This window comes from Ranitomeya imitator, chromosome 3 (genome assembly GCF_032444005.1).
Source record: "Ranitomeya imitator isolate aRanImi1 chromosome 3, aRanImi1.pri, whole genome shotgun sequence".
Classification (NCBI taxonomy): domain Eukaryota; kingdom Metazoa; phylum Chordata; class Amphibia; order Anura; family Dendrobatidae; genus Ranitomeya; species Ranitomeya imitator.
Genome location: NC_091284.1, coordinates 718,515,122 through 718,528,008, shown reverse-complemented (window position 1 = coordinate 718,528,008; position 12,887 = coordinate 718,515,122).

Genomic DNA, 12,887 nt, shown 5'->3' with positions numbered 1-12,887 from the left:
ACTTTAATTAAAATCACCTGGAATGCGGCAGTGAGGCGGAGGACGTAAGGAGGCCTGAGGACGTCACAGACGTCTAGCTCGTACCTTATAGTCTATGTCTGGAGAAGAGAATGACCTCGCATGAGACATAACTGCAGACTCTGATCATGTAGAGATGATTCACAAACTCCGAGTATTCCCAGACACTCCGAGATGAATCAATCCCCCGGAATACGACCAGGAAGCTGTATTTCATGTCAAATAAAACAGTTTAAAGGGTATTTCCCTCTAAAATCAAGATGTTACCCTCAAATGATTTAGTCTGATGAGTTGTTAAATTCAGTCAGCTTCTTAGTCAGGTCTTTTTCTAGGAGAGCTGGGTGACACGCAAAATGGCTGCTCTAAACAGGATTGTCTCACAGTTATCTCAGTTTCCTGAATAACTCTACACCGAATTATTTTTGACACATGTTAATGTTTTAATTCTAGAGTTTAGGTTTGTTCCTATTAGGTTCACCTTGTCGCTGGCTTTTACCCTTTTTTTTTTTCCAAGAACTGCGCTTACTAAGTACCCAATGTTATTTATATGCACTATTGCTTTTAACTTATAGCAGGCATATGTTTACTTTGTTTCTATCTTAGGTTTTGTCTGTTTAATGGCTAGTGTGAACGTGCTCCTGCACTTTGCATGTGTATCCCGTTCATTTCTTTCGGTTTTCTTAGTCTTATTATTTAGCAGTACCTATGGTTTCATATAACTGTCCAGTCTTATGGAAATGTGATACAGAGCCTATGAAAAATAATTAAATTAATACTTAAGCACACAGAGCATTTTGGCTTGCTCCATAGGACAATATATCACAGATATATACCCCATAAGCAGAATATCTCCGTAAGGTTATTCATGTTGCGGTTTGCTCTTTCCATTGGTTCATGTGAATACCTGAAAAATGGGAATCAGATAGACTCCCTCCTCCCCATCCCAGTGGAACTATAGTATGCAGTAGGACAAATGGAGTTCAAATAAACTGAGTTTGTGCTTTTTTCAGACAGGCACAAAAACATTGTCTTCGACTATGTCCAGTTGGGCAAAGCACAATGTGAAGGGACTCAGCTGAAAGTTTACCCTTGTAGTCTGATAGGCCTAAATAAAATCTAGAGTGACCAATTGCCTCCAGAAGTCATATACCGTATATACTCGAGTATAAGCCGACCCGAGTATAAGCCGACCCCCCTAATTTTGCCACAAAAAACTGGGAAAACTTATTGACTCGAGTATAAGCCTAGGGTGGAAATGCAGCAACTACCGGTGAATTTCAAAAATAAAAATAGATCATTATTTCCCCATAGCTGTGCCATATAGTGCTCTACACCATTCATATTTCCCCATAGCTGTGCCCCATATAGTGCTCTGCACCGTTCACTGTGCCCCCTAGCTGTGCCATATACAGTGCTCTGCACCGTTCACTGTGCCCCATAGCTGTGCCATATACGGTGCTCTGCACCGTTCATTGTGCCCCCTAGCTGTGCCATATACGGTGCTCTGCACCGTTCACTGTGCCCCCTAGCTGTGCCTTATACGGTGCTCTGCACCGTTCATTGTGCCCCCTAGCTGTGCCATATACGGTGCTCTGCACCGTTCACTGTGCCCCCTAGCTGTGCCTTATACGGTGCTCTGCACCGTTCATTGTGCCCCCTAGCTGTGCCTTATACGGTGCTCTGCACCGTTCATTGTGCCCCCTAGCTGTGCCTTATACGGTGCTCTGCACCGTTCATTGTGCCCCCTAGCTGTGCCTTATACGGTGCTCTGCACCGTTCATTGTGCCCCCTAGCTGTGCCTTATACGGTGCTCTGCACCGTTCATTGTGCCCCCTAGCTGTGCCTTATACGGTGCTCTGCACCGTTCACTGTGCCCCATAGATGCTCCACATTAATCTGTGCTGCCGCTGCTACTGCTGCAATAAAAAAAAAAAAACACATACTCACCTCCCTTGATTGCAGCTCCCAGCGTCTCGTTCCGGCGCCTCCATCTTCCCGGCATCTCTGCTCTGACTGATCAGGCAGAGGGCGCCGCGCACACTATATGCGTCATCGCGCCCTCTGCCTGATCAGTCAGAGAGCGCAGACGCCGGGAAGATGGAGGCGCCGGCCGGGAAGATGGATCGGCGCCCGGCGGCTGGAACGAGGACAGGTGAATATAACATACTCACCTAGTCCTGGCGATCCTCGCGCTGTCCCCTCCTGTCTTCGGCGCTGCAGCTTCTTTCTCTATCAGCGGTCACCGGCACCGCTGATTAGAGAAATGAATAAGCGGCTCCGCCCCTATGGGAGGTGGAGCCGCTTATTCATTTCTGTAATGAGCGGTCCCACGTGACCGCTGAAGAGAGGAAGAAGCTGCAGCGCCGAAGCCCGTGGGACGGCAGGGACAGCGCGAGGATCGCTGGGACTAGGTAAGTATACCCCAGCGCCCTCAGCCCCTCACCTGCCGACCCCACCGCTACCGTGACTCGAGTATAAGCCGAGGGGGGCACTTTCAGCCCTAAAATTTGGGCTGAAAATCTCGGCTTATACTCGAGTATATACGGTAATTAGATAATTGAGTCAACCTGCGTACAATTTATTTTCATTAAGGACAGGTCAGGTAAAAAGTTGTGGAGAACAGTAAAGGAGGGTTAGGTTATGTAAAAAAAACAAATAGCGCTACATCTGAACATCTCACGAAGCGCTGTTCAATCCATCATCCAAAAATGGAAGTAGTATGGCACAACTGCAAACCTACCAAGACATGGCCATCCACTTAAACTGACATCCCAAGCATGGAGAGTACTAATTACAGAAGCAGCCAAGAGGCCCATGGTCACTGGAGAAGCCAGAGAAATCTACAGCTCAGGTGGGAGAATATGTCCACAAGAAAACTATTAGTTGTTTACACCATTCTGGACTTTATGGAAGAGTAGTAAGGAGAGAGACATTTTTTTTAAAGCAAGCCATAAAAAAATCTAATTTGCAGTTTGCAAAAAGCTATGTAAGGAACACAGAATGTACAAGAAAGTGCTCTGGTCAGATGAGACCAAAGTAGAACTTTTTGGACTAACTGCAAAACGCTAAATTTGGTGGAAAACTAATACTGAGCATTACCTTGAAAACACCATCCCCACCGTGAAAAATGATGGTGGCAGCATCATGATGTGGTGATGCTTTTCTTGAACAGGGACAGGGTAGCTGGTTAGAGTCAATGGGAAGATTGATGGAGCTAGGAAAACCTACTTAGAGGCTGCAAAAGACTTGAGACTGGGCGTAGGTTCAACTTCCTGCAGGACCACAACCCTAAACATACTGCCAGAGCTACAATGGAATGGTTTAGATCAAAGCATATTCATGTGCTTGAATTGCCCAGTCACAGACCTAAATAGTAATACCATTGAGAATCTGTGACAAGACTTGAAAATTGCTGTTCACAGACGCCTCCATCCAATCTCACTGAGCTAAAGGTAGTTTGCAAAGAATAATGTACAAACAATTCAGCGCAAAGCTGGTAGAGACAGACCCCCAAAGACTTGCAGCAGTAATTGCAGCGAAAAGTGGTTCTACAAAGTATTGAATCAGGGGCGCTAAATATGAATGCACGTCACAGTTTAACAATTTATATTTTTTAGATATTTAGTAAACCATGTATCTTTTTTTTTTTACACTTCACAAATACTTTTTCCTTTGTGATTGTAAATCACATAAAATCCAGACAAAACACATTTCAGTTATAGGTGTGTGGCACCCCTAGGGGTATTTGCCACAAAAATAGTTACTGGCAGTAAGTACAAATACTAAAATAGCAAGACTGCACTACCACCTCCGGCCAGAAGGGGGAGCTCCAGAGACTCCCCTTGATCCATTCTGGTCTGAGAGAAGAACTGGCAGTTGGGCTAAGGAGCTGAAAGTGAGAGGTCATACAGTTGAATCTCTAACAGCCCTGTGACTGTTACCAGGCCTAAATCACCGGCCTGAGGAGAAGAGGGATAGAGAAAAAGGACATTGTGAGAACCGGGTAGCATTAATCACTACCCAGAACAGGCGCAAAGACGGATACCGGATCCGTGGCTGTATTCATTATATATAATACAGCAACCGGAAAAACGTGAGGTGATATCAGCTTCACTAGGGTCGGATGCAGCAACAGACACAGAGTTCAGCGGTACTCCCAGAGGGGGTAAACCGATAAAAGGACTCGGGTTGCCCGTCGAACCAGGACCCGGAGGGGACAGATTGGGCCGGCAGCCAGTTCACATACAGCAGCAGGGCCACACAGAAATTGCGCACAATAAGAGGCGAAGACCCCGGCAGGGTCAAAGTAACTCAGAGTTCCCATACAGACTCCGGTGACAGGACTGGTTGTAAATCCTTTTATGTTAAAGTAAACTGGTTAAACGTTTCAGTGCCTCAGTCTTTCATTTGGACAATAGCCATCTATCCAGGATCGAGATCGTCACCGCTGGGAGAACCTGCTGCTGATCAAGTAAGTGCCTGTCCCCTCATGATACCCCTTACACTGTGCATTGCCTGAGGCCACAGCACCGGGTCAAGCCACCCGTGACATCCCCCTCAAGAGACAGACTCCATTGGTCCGGTGCTGGGTATCCCGGTCTCCTGGGCGTCACAATTGGCGTCACGAACAGGATCTAGCCAGCCCGTATACCGGGTATTGTGTGCCGTGATTGGAGCCCAAAACTGTGAAAACTGGGATGAAAAATCTTGAAAATTGACTTTATTAAAGAAAAATCCATTCCCCATTGAAAACTATTGAAAGTGACTTTTCCCCATTGGTTATAATGGAGTAAAGATGGCCGCCATCCCCTGAGGTAATCACTTCATAACCGTTAGGCACGAGACTGTTAATTGAGCTACGCCATCACCTGAGCCCCAGTCTAACTGAAAAACTTCAGAATCCGCCATTACAGAGCGCGGTGGGTGGGAGCAGCAGGGGGCGTGTCATTGTGGGCGGCACCAAGCTGAGCGCTCTGACATCAGAGCAAGGGGAAAATCGATCCTGCTGCACAGCGGAACGAATCTACACTATCCCGACGGAAGCGGAGGACCGGAAGGGTCCGGATTAACTAAGGGGGCACAGTATGTCGCAGCACGGAGACGCCGCAGCACTCAGCAACGCTAATGCAGCTGAAAGACAGAGTGTCAATAAAGAGTCCGGCAGCGCAGCGGTGCAAGGAGTGGCGCCCATCATGCCGGTGCTGATGCCATATACCCCGGGTGGCCCATGGCTTCCAATGTATGAAGGTGAGCCTAATACCCTTGACGATTTCAGAGAAAAGATGCTGGCCCATTTTGACATGTTCCCTGTGGGTGAAGTTCAGCGTGTTAGTCTCCTGATGATGCAGTTAAGTGGCCATGCTAAGCGAGAAGTCACAGCATGGGCAGCTGATCTAAAAGGCACTGTTGAACGCATATTTGCTGGATTAAAAGCTACATTTGAAACCACGGCCAGCAGCAAAGCTAAAATACGATTCTTTAGTTGCAAACAAAAAGCTAATGAGGGCGTGAGAGACTTTGCCTTAAACCTGCAGGAAGCCCTTAAATCACTTACACTGGCTGAACCCATTTTTAACACCGGAGCGGATAAACTGCTAAGAGATCAATTTATTGAGGGACTCTACACCCCTTCTCACCGGGGGCATGTGAGCATGCTTGTTTTTAAGAACCCTGAATTGACATTTGCCCAATTAAAGGAGAGCGCTATACGTCTCCAGCTGGCAGAGGCACCTCGGGATCAGGATCCTGCGCAACCCATGGCAGAGGCACCTCAACAACAGGGAGTGCCAGTGACATCAGCTATGTCTGGGGCCATTGCTAAGCCCCTGGGGCCCAGTACTAATGAGGCTCTTCAACAAAAGTTTGACTCTTTAGCTGATGTTGTTGCTTCAATGGCTAAAACCATGCAGGAGATGAGAGGACACAAGATGGAGTTGGCAAACTGTAGAGAGGATGTTCCATGGATGAGACCCCGGAGATACCCGACATGGAGAGGACGACCCCGCGACCGCTACCAACCGGATGGACAGCCCATTTGCCGCCGTTGCCAGCAGCCGGGCCACTTTGCACGAGATTGTGATTTAAACGGGAATCCCCTGGGAATGCGGGCCGCTTCGCAGGAATGAACTTTCAAGGCCCAACACCCTGGCACGACAGGTACATCGGAGGACGACCCATTATCCCTATCGTGCTGGACGGAATTCCCCTCAACGCTTTGCTGGACACAGGTTCCCAGATTTCATCTATACCGTATATCCTTTATAAGAGGTACTGGGCTGATGCAGATATTGATAAAGGGCCCTCTGATGTTGAACTAGATATATGGGCCAGTAATGGTAAGTTGGTACCGAAACTAGGATTCAGGGAGATGACCATAAAGATTGGTAAAGTAGAACTGAAGAAACAGGGTATAATTGTTGTTGATGTTGACCGGCGGAACTGTGAACCAACTGTATTGATAGGAATGAATGTGTTAGAGAACTGCTTTTCCGAAGTCATTTCTGTCTTACAGCAAATTGCTGAAACTGCCCAATCCTGCCAGCAGAGAGTTCTCCGGAGGGAAATAAAAGTATTGATGTTAAGGCAACAGGTAGAAGTTGCAGGTGGAGAAATCGGCAGTGTGAGGGTAAGTGATCCAACGTCTATTGTAATCCCACCAAAAACAGAAATGCTGGTATGGTGTAGAGCAGCCATTGGTACTAAGGGACGAGATTATCAAGCCTTAATAGAACCAGTGTACACCGACAGCAGGCCCACTATACTCACAGCACGAGGGATAGTCGAGGTACACCGGGGACGAGTGCCGGTACGACTTTTGAACTGTGGAGAGGAAGAGGTCACTTTGCCAAGGTATGCTACAATGGCAAAGCTATATACTGTTGACAACAATGCCATCACAACCATTGAGCCCTTAGAACCAACCTGTCAGGTGGAAGGCAATGGCTCAGATGGAGAAATGGAGGATTGGTGCCAACAGCTACACGTGGGCATAAATTCAACACCTACCCATCAAAAACAAGGGGTGTATAGGCTAGTGACGGAATATGAACAAGTCTTCAGTAAACACCCATTGGACTTCGGACGGATAGAAGGGGTAGAACACACAATCCCCACAGGTGACCATCCCCCAATAAAAGAAAGATATAGACCCATACCGCCCGCTCACTATCAATGTGCAAAAGATATGCTGAGGGAAATGAAACAGGCCGGGGTAATAAGAGACAGCTGTAGCCCCTGGGCGGCCCCTCTAGTGATTGTCAAAAAAAGGGACGGAACCATGAGAATGTGCGTAGACTACCGGAAGATTAATAACATCACCCATAAAGACGCCTACCCCTTGCCTAGGATAGAAGAGTCCTTAACTGCTTTGAAATCTGCTAATTATTTTTCCACCTTAGACTTAACAAGCGGGTATTGGCAAGTCCCTGTGGCTGAGAGAGATAAGGAAAAGACGGCATTCACCACACCAATGGGTCTATGTGAATTTAATCGCATGCCGTTCGGACTCTGCAACGCATCCGGTACCTTCCAGCGGCTGATGGAATGCTGCCTCGGACACAAGAACTTCGAGACCGTCCTCCTGTACCTAGATGATGTGATCGTCTACTCAAAGACTTACGAACAACACTTAATAGACCTGGCAGAAGTGTTCGAAGCCTTATCCAGGTATGGCATGAAAGTCAAGCCATCCAAATGTCACCTTCTCAAGCCAAAGGTACAGTACCTGGGACACATCATGAGTTTGGAGGGAGTAGCACCAGATCCCGAGAAAATAAGCGCCATAAGGGATTGGCCAAGACCTACCAGCGCAAAAGAAGTGAGACAATTCCTGGGATTGGTGGGTTACTATCGCAGATTTATAAAAGGATTTACCAAGTTGGCAGCACCCTTGCAAGACACCTTGGTAGGGCAGACGAAGAAACCTTCAAACCGAAACCCTCCTTTTCAGTGGAACGACGAAAGGGAAGACTCCTTTGAACAACTAAAGAAGGCACTAACCGGAGAAGAGGTTCTGGCATACCCAGATTACCATAAACCTTTCATCCTCTACACCGATGCCAGTAATGTGGGACTAGGAGCGGTGCTGTCACAAAAGCAAGAAGGTCGGGAGAAAGTCATCGCCTTTGCAAGTAGAAAGCTCCGGCCTACTGAAAGAAATTCAGAAAATTACAGCTCCTTCAAATTGGAACTACTGGCAGTAGTTTGGGCTGTGACGGAGCGTTTCAAACACTATCTGGCCGCTGCAGAATTTATTGTCTATACTGACAACAATCCGTTGACCCACCTGGACACAGCCAAATTAGGTGCGTTAGAACAGCGATGGATAGCCCGGTTATCTAATTACAACTTCATAATCAAGTATCGAGCAGGTCGCAAGAATGGAAATGCCGATGCCCTATCCCGGATGCCACACTTGAGAGATGTAGAAGAGGAAACGGGGGAGCTTGAAGAAATTGAACTACCAGCCTTCCATCGTCCCAAGGCAAAACATCATCAGTCAAGTACCTATCAGAAACAACAAGAGGTGAATTTTAATCCGTTAGCACACCATAGATGGGCTGACACCCAAGACAGCAATCCGGCTGTGAAGTTGGTGAAGGAACTGTTGACTGAGCAAAGTGCATATCCCTATGAGGATGCCCCAGAAGAGACGCATCAACTCTGGAAAGAGAGAGGCAAAATGTTCCTGTATCAAGGGAAGCTCTGTAGAAGATACACCAATCCGAAAACACATGAATTGGTTTGGCAGATTATTGTGCCTAAACAAGATGTGAAGATGGTCCTCGAAGCTTACCATAATGGTGCTGGTCACTTCGGTTGGAAAAAGTTAGAAGTACTTCTAAGAGAAAGATTTTATTGGGCCGGGATGAGAAAATCAATCGAACAGTGGTGCAGAAATTGTGGCCCGTGTAACCTCAGAAGAAACGATCAAAAGAACCAAAGAGCACCACTGCAGCCCATAATCACCAAACAACCACTTGAACTTGTAGCCATGGACCACGTGAAGTTGACACCAAGCCGGGCCGGCTATGTCTATGCCTTGACCATCGTGGACCATTATTCACGTTTCTTGGTAGTAGTACCCGTAAAAGATCTGACAGCAAAAACAGCAGCCAAAGCGTTCCAAACGTACTTTTGTAGACCCCATGGATATCCGGAACAGGTTCTCACCGACCAAGGTACAGCCTTTGAATCAGAGATCTTCAGAGAATTCTGTAATATGTATGGTTGCAAAAAGATCCGGACGACGGCCTATCATCCACAAACAAACGGCTTATGCGAGAAGATGAACCATATTGTAATAGACCTACTAAAGACTTTACCTGAGACAGAAAGGAATCAATGGCCAGAGAAATTGCCTGACTTGGTGGATCTGTATAATCATGTCCCGGTGAGCTCCACCAACTGCACCCCAGCTTACCTTATGCGTGCAAGACCCGGCCAATTACCAATCGATCTAGAAATGGGAATTCTGAAACCAGACGCAGAAGTTCAAGACTCCAATTGGGATATCATACGGCAAAAGCAGTATCGCCAAGTGCAAGAGAGTGTGGAAAGAAGCCTTCAGCAAACTAGAGAAAGACAAGAGCGAACTTTCAACCAGAATGCTCTAGCGACCCCATTAAGACCGGGTGACCAAGTGCTCAAGAGAAATCGTCGAACCAATAAACTGGACAATCAGTGGGAAGCCGTACCCTACACAGTTTTACCAACAAGAGTGGATAATCCTAAAATGTGTCTCATTAGCAAAAACGGAGGCTTAACATCTGTACTAGTGTCAGGAGACAATCTTAAATTATGTCCGGAAGCATTGAAAGAGCCAGACGTTGTCCAGCCAGAACCAGAAGTTATTCAACCCATACAGGTTCAACCAGTAAAGGAAAAAGAAGAGGAAGTGTATCACACCTGTATAGGAGACTTTCCCAAAACCCTACTAACATACCATGGTGCAGTAGTGGTTCCCATGGTGGCCTTTTACCCAACACCGAACCCAATACCAGAAGTCCCAAGACAGGAAGAGGCTGACCCCGTACTACAGGAGGTTCCAGGCCAGGAAGAACAGATTCCTGGTCAGAGTAATCCCATTCACGGTGGACTTGCCAACTCCATAGTCGTGGAATTATCTTTAGCAGAGCGGGCAGATACTACATCCGCAGTAGACAGTAGTACACCACATGAAGAGACACCGCTATTACGTAGATCACAGCGTAGTACCCAGGGTCAATTACCGGCCAGGTATGCAGATTACCAACTATAAAGCTCATAATGTGAATTGTATATATGTTATGCCGTATATAGTTAAACAGAAAATGTAGTATAGTCATTGCTATCAGTCTGCAACGTTTAAGCCCAGTGCCTACAGAGACTTGTCTGTATGAACTTATTGCATATTCTTGAACTTTTTATCAGCCCGGAGGCACTAAATCAAAGCTCCGGAAAGACTGCTTTTTGAACTTTGCTTTTTGCTCTTTTTGAACTTTCTTTAGACTTTATATTGATAACTCCGTTGGAAAAATGGAACTAAATTCCTGGACACTAAGTACAGTGCCTTTCCTAATACCTTCAAGGATAGAACTGTATTAATGGACGCTATTTGAAGTTTCTTTTTACAGAACTCTATTTTTGTTTCCTTGAGTGGTTTTTGTAACTTTTAATTTTTAAGACTCTGTACATATTAATTGTTATTTCAAAATGTTATTGTCCCACAGTCCCGGAGTACTGTTCTTAACTAAGGGGGAATGTGGCACCCCTAAGGGTATTTGCCACAAAAATAGTTACTGGCAGTAAGTACAAATACTAAAATAGCAAGACTGCACTACCACCTCCGGCCAGAAGGGGGAGCTCCAGAGACTCCCCTTGATCCATTCTGGTCTGAGAGAAGAAATGGCAGTTGGGCCAAGGAGCTGATAGTGAGAGGTCATACAGTTGAATATCTAACAGCCCTGTGACTGTTACCAGGCCTAAATCACCGGCCTGAGGAGAAGAGGGATAGAGAAAAAGGACATTGTGAGAACCGGGTAGCATTAATCACTACCCAGAACAGGCGCAAAGACGGATACCGGATCCGTGGCTGTATTCATTATATATAATACAGCAACCGGAAAAACGTGAGGTGATATCAGCTTCACTAGGGTCGGATGCAGCAACAGACACAGAGTTCAGCGGTACTCCCAGAGGGGGTAAACCGATAAAAGGACTCGGGTTGCCCGTCGAACCAGGACCCGGAGGGGACAGATTGGGCCGGCAGCCAGTTCACATACAGCAGCAGGGCCACACAGAAATTGCGCACAATAAGAGGCGAAGACCCCGGCAGGGTCAAAGTAACTCAGAGTTCCCATACAGACTCCGGTGACAGGACTGGTTGTAAATCCTTTTATGTTAAAGTAAACTGGTTAAACGTTTCAGTGCCTCAGTCTTTCATTTGGACAATAGCCATCTATCCAGGATCAGGATCGTCACCGCTGGGAGAACCTGCTGCTGATCAAGTAAGTGCCTGTCCCCTCATGATACCCCTTACACTGTGCATTGCCTGAGGCCACAGCACCGGGTCAAGCCACCCGTGACATCCCCCTCAAGAGACAGACTCCATTGGTCCGGTGCTGGGTATCCCGGTCTCCTGGGCGTCACAGGTGCAACATGAAAAATGTGGACAAGTTTACATAATATGAATACATTTTTAGGCACTGTATGACTGACTGTGGCTTCAAATGCAGTGTGCACTTAGCCAAATACATTACTGGACAGACGCAGTAAATATTTGCACACAGATTTCCTACTTTGCCACAGTATGTAGGGTACGTTGTTCCATGTGCTGCCTGCTTTGTTATGTGCATGGTCTTTAGGCATATTTTCCATTCAAGAATACGATAAAGTTGAGTGACGGGGAATGGTATAACTTGAGACTTGTGGACTGCAATGCAAAATTTCCAATAGAGCCCCAACTATTATTATTATTATTTATTATTATAGCGCCATTTATTCCATGGCGCTTTACATGTGAGGAGGGGTATACATAATAAAAATAAGTACAGTAATCTTAAAGGGAACCTGTCACCCCGTTTTTTCAGTAGGAGATAAAAATACCGTTAAATAGGGCCTGAGCTGTGCTTTACAATAGGGTATTTTTTGTCCCCTGATTCCCTACCTATGCTGCCGAAATACCTTACAAAAGTGTCCTTTTTCGCCTGTCAATCAGGCTGGTCAGGTCGGATGGGCGTGGTCACAGCGCTGTTTTTCCCCCACATCTTGCTTAAGTTCCCGTTGGTGGCGTAGTGCTTCTCGCATGCGCAAGTGCCGAATGCACTGCGCAGCTGTCGAAAAAGAGCGCGCTCGCCGCTATTCAGCGGTTTCTCGGTGGGCGCGGCCATCTTCCTGAGGCCGCGCGTGCGCAGATGGAGTCTCCTGCTTCCCGGGGCTTCAGGAAAATGGCCGCGGGATGCTGCGCGTGCGCAGATGGACATCGCGGCGGCCATTTTCCTGAAGCTGAGTTCGAATCTCGGCTTCAGGAAAATGGCCGCCGCGATGTCCATCTGCGCACGCGCGGCATCCCGCAGCCATTTTCCTGAAGCCCCGGGAAGCAGGAGACTCCATCTGCGCACGCGCGGCCTCAGGAAGATGGCCGCGCCCACCGAGAAACCGCTGAATAGCGGCGAGCGCACTCTTTTTCGACAGCTGCGCAGTGCATTCGGCACTTGCGCATGCGAGAAGCACTACGCCACCAACGGGAACTTAAGCAAGATGTGGGGGAAAAACAGCGCTGTGACCACGCCCATCCGACCTGACCAGCCTGATTGACAGGCAAAAAAGGACACTTTTGTAAGGTATTTCGGCAGCATAGGTAGGGAATCAGAGGACAAAAAATACCCTAT